Source organism: Trichoplax adhaerens, genomic scaffold, assembly GCF_000150275.1.
Source record: "Trichoplax adhaerens TRIADscaffold_7 genomic scaffold, whole genome shotgun sequence".
NCBI lineage: Eukaryota > Metazoa > Placozoa > Uniplacotomia > Trichoplacea > Trichoplacidae > Trichoplax > Trichoplax adhaerens.
The window spans coordinates 1,545,868-1,553,816 of NW_002060949.1; positions in this window are offsets into that span (position 1 = coordinate 1,545,868).

Genomic DNA, 7,949 nt, shown 5'->3' on the forward strand with positions numbered 1-7,949 from the left:
TCTATGTCAGTTGATCGTAATTCACTTATACTCATAAAAACTAAATAGGACTAATTTTATTGTACAGCACCTGTCATCTGTGATACAATTAAAGCCAATAAAATACAGCTTGGAATAGTAAAACAATCTTTTTACAATTCTAGATAAAGTATACGATTGGACTTACCATCTTGATCCTCCCAACTCCAGTCATATCCACGCACAACACGAGCACCTGGAAAGATACCACGAACGGAAATTTTTTTACTCTTTCGGCGACTTTCCATTTTGTACCTGAGAAATTAATGTAAAAAAATAAAAGATTGATTATTTTATACAGTTCCAATCTAAATTTTTATTCGGCATACAAAAATTTATCCAAGACTAGTTATTTCTATAATAACAGGAAAAATTTATCATCAGTAAATAAGACGACACTAATCATTATACAAGCAGTACAGCGATTGAAAAAAAGTGTTTTATCGCCAATAATAATAATCGTATGAAGAGAAAAATCTCTAAGCTAGCTACCTTAAGATATTATATGTCAATAGTATCGTACCGTAGTTGCAACAACAATATTGATTAATGCAAAACACTCTAATAAACTCTACATTGACGGTATTGAAAATTGTACAATTTTTCTCCATTTTAATTCTCAGACAAAGTTTAGCTGTGTTATCATAGACAAGAAGGTATCTTTTATAATCACTGCTTGTATTGGATTCAACCGGATGAAAAGAAATTATTCAAATTTTGATTCTCTTACGGCTGAGCGTTGGGTATCCTAATCCGATAGAAACGATGACGTAAGTTATGTTTATCCGAGTTATAACATAGAGTACATAGGTCGCAACTAGGACATTCAACGCATTTCCAACGCGTCCCATAGATCGGCATCATCCGACAGCCTTCACACATGGAACCAGTGTGTTCAATGCCTGATGATTTTCATTTGAAAGGAGTAGAAAATTAATTAGCAGAATGATTCGATCGATTGAGAATAAGTGTTACATTAATGGAATAGTTATGATCAAGAATGATCAATTACAACAAGTTTGATGTCATTGACAATTCAACATTTTGATTACTTTGTACTTTATTAGCACTCATTCTAACATACAGTATAGAATATTTTGTAATTTGATCAGTATCTGCGTGGTAAGTCTTTGAAGAAGCAACAAAAGTTGATAAAGTAAGGCAGGAAAGATGATCACGATGATTATAATCTGCTATTTGTCGTTAATTAAACAACAGTACTGTATAAACTTCTAGATTGTATCAGCAGCTATGAATTTGTAAAGGTACATTTTTCTGAAGAATTCAATTTTCGCGTATGGGTTGTTGGTATACGCAAATTAAGAAAAAAACGCATGATCTTGCGTTGTATCAAGGCCTAGCTGTATATCTAACATCGATGACATGAGTTTGTTTTCAATAAAAACAACGCTAATCTAGTGGGCTAGATTTATTTAGAAATTACGAAATTAATACTAACTACTTATTTTATTTTACTAGCTTAATCAAACAATATGGCTAACACAAACAGAGGAAGAAAATAATACAAATAAGGTATACTATACATAGTTAAGTCTACCCTGTGTTCTTGACAATAATATTTGATTATTTGTGCATTACTAAGGCACAAAATCAATAGCGATCCGTTTTGCCGTATGATCAGTTTGTTATCCTATAGTAATAACTGTACTATATAGTACGGTACTGTAAATTGGTTAATAATTAAGATAGAAGTTTTATTTTTTCAGAATTTTTTAGAAGAAAAAAAGAATTCATTTTGTATTGTGACTAGTAGCATGAATTGTAAGCAGACATTGTATAGCATGTTAGTGTACTTGCTTCCTCAACTTGTAACATCACATCATTTATAAATTGTATCAACTCCGAGGCAATTTTCAGATATCATTATATGCTTTAATTATAGTTTTTGACAATATTCAAACGGTGAAAAGATTATTATGTTAAAATGATAAATGATCTCAACAACTGGATAGTACAGTAGATTACCAATCCATTATATCTGTCATGGTGAAAATATAATTATACGCGTTTATCGAATAATTTTCTTCACTTTAAATAAGATGGCATGGTGATTCTACAGTACTGTACGAGTGAGTACAGTATCCAAGATCATGATTGACATGTTTGGCGTAGATTGCACAGTAAGGGAAAGAAAAAGAATTCCTAAACTAGCAATAAATACTTTCCAAGTTTGTTGTGATAATATCTGTGGAATGATAGCGACGACATGAAGGGTTAAATATTTTCATAATTGTTACGTCTTCACACTCTACAGCCAAACAAGAATGTAACGCAATAGTATGAAATACTCAAAATTGACTGCGATTCTGGTCTCTATGGACTAAGTGAATATGAAACTGCTATTGAAAGGGAATGTACGCTATTTTAACATGGTTAACTTGAGGATTGATGTTCTCAAATTTTTATATCGTTCAAATCAGTAGAATCATCTATGCCACTTTCCCAAATTATAGATAATACTATTAATTTCAGTTATGGAGTAATGATCGTTGAATACATTACTGTCGGCAACAATTGTGCAGCATCGAAATTTACTGAATTGTTTGCCTGCTCAATGAGTATACGGTAAACTAAAAAATTTTGAACTCTCTTGCTTTATACGATAGGTATACGTAGGTGCAAATTGTACAGAAGAAGAGAAAAAAAATTCTATGAGAAAAAGTGATTTTAATTGTACCGTAGTGGTCTACTGCATGAGGTTAATGACTGTATAAAAAGTTGGTTTTTCGCACAGGGCTATAGCTATTGTTCAATCAATCTGCATAGTATAATTAATTATAACTAATTGAAGAATAATAAAAAATTTTCTCTTACTCTTTGGGAGCGAGATGATACAAATTAGTGAGAAAACAGCGATGTCGTGTGTCTTTAATACCATAATACATTCAATACGGAGGTAAAGAAATTAAAGAAATTAAAAAACAGGAAAAGATAATACATCAAATGAGTAGAAAAAGCTCTGTTTTCTCACACTAGCATCTAGCTTCGATTGGAAATCAATGACGGTAAAAAAAATTCTCATAGAATCGTTTCGTAAACATATATCATCTCGTTGATTACAAAAGGGAATCTTTAGAAAAATTATTACTATGCTTTTTAATGGTCTCGTCTACGCTATAATTACTAGCGTCTATTTCGCATTCTTTGCAACATGACGTCAAGTATTATTTTTTCTCTTCCCTTTTCACATAGTATAGTTTAGTTTGCTATCGACTTTGCAAGTGTAAAGTCTGGTTTCTTCTTACGGGCTTGGATAGTACCTTATTGGGCATTTGACAGTAAAAGAATCTGTGCATAGTAGTGTAGAATTATGGTGGTTAATTAAAGGTAGATGTTCTCTTGGATATCGTAGTTGATCTACGTTTAGCACAATAAATAATTAATTGTATAATACAGTGAAAATGTGTGGAGGAAAGTAGTTCTCGTTCGGTTTGAAAAATGATAGAAAAAAAGGTACTTGCTGAGTCAATTCCATCAATAATAGTCTTACTCTTCATAGTACAATATTTGAGAAATCAAAAATAGATAGTATGCCGTCACGGCGGAAATCTACTTGTACGTCCATCATTACTATATGCTATATGCATGGTTGATTAGAGACGAACAAAATTCTAACAACTCTTAATAAATATAAAAATTGAATAATGAATAAGTAAAATGAAAAGTTGACAAAAAAACGGAAAACTTGTTTAAGGAAATACAGTGTACTGTACTGTATCTGCGTATACACGCTTAGGCAGCATGGCATTCCTGTAGTTACAGTGAAATAATGAGGCCTGTAAAAACCATATCGGGACGATTAAGGGCAAATCAAGTCAAACGTCTACTCTTTAAGTTATGACTAACGATCGTTTATATTGTAAAGGAGAAATGGCGCAATTTTTCCCAATCGATTTGAATTCAAGTTGGTGAGAAAACCATGCAAGACCCGTTTCACCTTCATAAGTACAGTATTGACTTTTTGTTTTTTTGACGTAGAGTATTTACGTACACACTTCGGCAACTAGGACTAAAGACAAATCAACTTTAACATCGATCATTCTCATTCAAGTTATGATTACAGATCGTCTATACAAAATGAGAAATTGGATAATTTATTTATTCAATCGTCTCTTAATTCAAGTTGGTAGGCAAAGGGATAGAATTTATTTTTTTTCAATTGTTGGTGACATAATGATGCAGACAGAGTCTTTCTGTACAACTTTGTGCAGTTTGGAGTTTAAAATTACTCTGTTGGCCTGATACAGCGATGACTGCTAGTTGTTGGAGTTTGGAAATGAAGAATGGCAATCACCATTATGATTTGTTGGTAAGCTATCTAATTTATCTACATTAATTAATAAAGGTAACAAAGTCAAAATATGCCATGCCGTAGTGCACTTGAGTGATCATCTTCATTACTACAAAGTAGAGTAGGACTTTGTATCGATGTCGGCAAAATGGGCAAAGTACAAAGTAAAAACTTGATTGACTTACCGGTAGCACTATCATCGAATGTGCGTAAATCGTAAGCATCGCAACATCGATAATTTGCAGCAGTGCCATTATCCCAAACGACAAACGCATCGGATCCTTCCATACTTCTGACGGTGCCAACATGGCCTTCACCGCCATCTTGCTTGCCCCATTTCCAATCGGGTCCACGAATGACACGAGCACCGATACAAGGTAACAATCCTCTGGTCGAGCTGAGATTGCTCATGCTTTCTTCTCCGTTACTGTTTTCCGAACCCCGAATAACTATCATATCAAGATGGAAATGATGGATTCACTAACCCATTGACATTTTCAACATCCGTATTGATTTGTATTAAAATATCAAGGAAAAAAAAAAAAAAAATAGCTCAAAATGAAATTTCTATTAGCAAGTTGATGATACGAACATTTTTTTTTCCCCTTGCTCCTGTCGTATTCCAAAACTTGCAATCAATATGTTGAATTAAGAGTTGATTATACGCCTGTATGACCGACGGGATACTTTGATCGTTATTTTCAACAAGCAAATGATGTTGTTACTATTGTATGCTTGTCCAATATATTCAGAATAAGCGAATTGTTGGATGGCGGATACTACGTTAGTAGATCAAAGACGGCCAATGTTGTCAATCATCATAGCCACAATATGTACAGTAAATATCAATCGCTTCTTCTCTTGTAAACTGTTGTAACAACAAAATCAAACTATTAATATCCTTCCTCCTCCATTTCAATCCTACCTCTCCAAGGCAATCAAATAATGTCGATCTTCTATAAACGAATAGAATAGATGCAATGATGGAAAATAAAAAACAGCGCTTACTAATACTTTAATCTTCCACTCTACAACAATCGCCTCGGTAAGCATGATCTTGTTCTACTTACTTCAATTACTGTTCCACCGATCGCAGCTTGACAATACTGGTGATTGACGCGCAAAAGCGCCTCACTATGAAATGTGAAATGGACGTGGTCTACAGTCTACAGTCGTGCTCTACAATGTATAGTAGTGTACCAGACTACAATGTACTGTGAAGGTGTACTGTACTCTACTCTACAGTGTACAGTACTAGTACTGTATAAAATTCCTTTTGTTTTTCTTGTTCTACAGTACTTACAGTACTGTACAGTACAGTACTTCAATAACTCTATTCCACCGATCTCAGGTTGACAATACTGGTGACTGAAGCGCTAAAGCGCCTGACTATGAAATGTGAACTGGACGTGGTCTACAGTCTGGAACTCTACAGTGTATAGTACTGTACTAGACTACAATGTACAGTACTACAGTACAGTATGGTGAAGTACTGTATGTACAGTATACAGTACTCTACTCTACAGTACTAGTACTGTAGAAAATGCCTTTTGTTTTTTCATATTCTACAGTACAGTACCTACAGTACTTTCAATAACTCTATTCCACCGATCTTAGGTTGACAATACTGGTGATTGATGCGCAAAAGCGCCTGGACTATGAAATGTGAAATGGACGTGGTCTACAGTCTACAGTAGTGCTCTACAGTGTATAGTACTGTGCTAGACTAACATGTATTGTAGAGGTGTACTGTACAAGTGTACAGTACAGTATAAAATTTTTATTTTAAAGCTTAATATCTATAAAAGTACAAAACCTACAGCTTTAAAGTTTTCAGATTATGATAGGTTATTTATTACTCTACATTTTGGTACATTTTTTTGGCAAATTACTGCTCGATTTGGCAATAGTAATTTTAAATTTGTGCGCGGGGATAATTTCGGGACACCCTGTACAGGCTTTTTTTTTTCGGATTGCCTGTAGGGTAAATTCCACGCAGCGCCGTGCTGTACTGCACCTGTTGTGATAATTAATTTGGTTACAGATACCAGCATGTCGTCAAGTGGCCGGCCGTTCATTCACAAAAAGTGTCCGTACGTCTGTATTCGTAGCACTCCAATGAAATGAGGAACTACTGTACTAAGTAAGAGTCGCTGCTGGTACAGTGGTACTATCTAGAGACCCTCTATGACATACAGAGGGTCTCTTGTACTAACCATGCAATGCAAAACCAGGGACTACTCAAAATTGTGAATAACCCCTGACAAAACCAACATGGCAGCTCATTGAGACGACCATCGTAGACAGTATAGTGTACGGTTATAGACATGTAGCTCACTTGAAATGCCCAGTATGATGATCGACATTCATATTTGTAGTCCATACAACGTCGATCTCCGGTCCCTCTCTCCTTTTATTGTAGCGACATTGCTTCAGTCTAAAAGTTAAAATTACACTGTAGGTCTGGTCATCCAATACCGTAGAATGGCGAATTTTACAACAATAACGGTACACTATTAATTGTTCAAAAAGAGGGTTATAGACATTGATATCGTCAAAATAAACTATACAGCCATCTTCTTTAGACCTTCCTCTTTTGCCTCATATCAATTCGATACAACTCGTCGCTAAAATTGATCACGAGGATATGCACCGATTAATCTGAAATGAAAAACATCACGCTCTACCTCTACAGTATGGTCGACGGAATTGTACCACTGTACATTGTAGTAGTACCAGTAGACAACCCAAAGCGCCCAAAGGGAAAAAGTAATGGACAACTTGAAAGTTTATTATTCGCACATACTTAAACTAGTACACTGTGGTATTGCCTCATCGTTGTTATTTGATGTACTAAAACAGTCTGTACCTATTAAAAGCTAGAATAAAAGTATTCATGAATTCATTTACTGCTCTTGAAGCATGGACCATTCTTAGCAGTATTATACCATTCAAACACAAGTAGAAATTGAATAGAATGGACTTTACTGTAGTATAGGACAGTGATATATCAACATTATATATCACTAATTCACTATCGCCATACTCTACAGTGCACATTATACTGTATAATGCACTAGACTGGACTCAGTAACCTGTTGATTGAAATTAGACTCCCTAGTTCCGTATAATATTTTTCACCCTTTGGAGCGTTATGTACTCACTGTCTTGACTCCTTGAATACTGGACGTGCCATCATTAATAATAATATACACGGGTATATATAATTAATTAATGACATCTTGATTAAATCGATAGTACACGAATAACTACAAATAATAATCTCTATACTCATCAACTAACACTGTTAACCATTCCATATTTATCTACCTAGAGTAACAACCTATATATACATACGTGTATATATATAACATATACGCATATATGGTATACATAGATTATAATCTTACGTAATATGTCACTAAGCACATGCTGTACTTATTCTTATTCAATTCTTTCTAAATAAGTATACGCATGATAATTGACCATATCGAAAGTGTAGTACACATACATATAGATGTTCTGCTACCAAGTATCATATCAAACTGTTCATTGATAAAATTACAAATTAATTACAGCCTGTGCACAGTATTTAACCAACGCCTGCCTGTTCAATAAT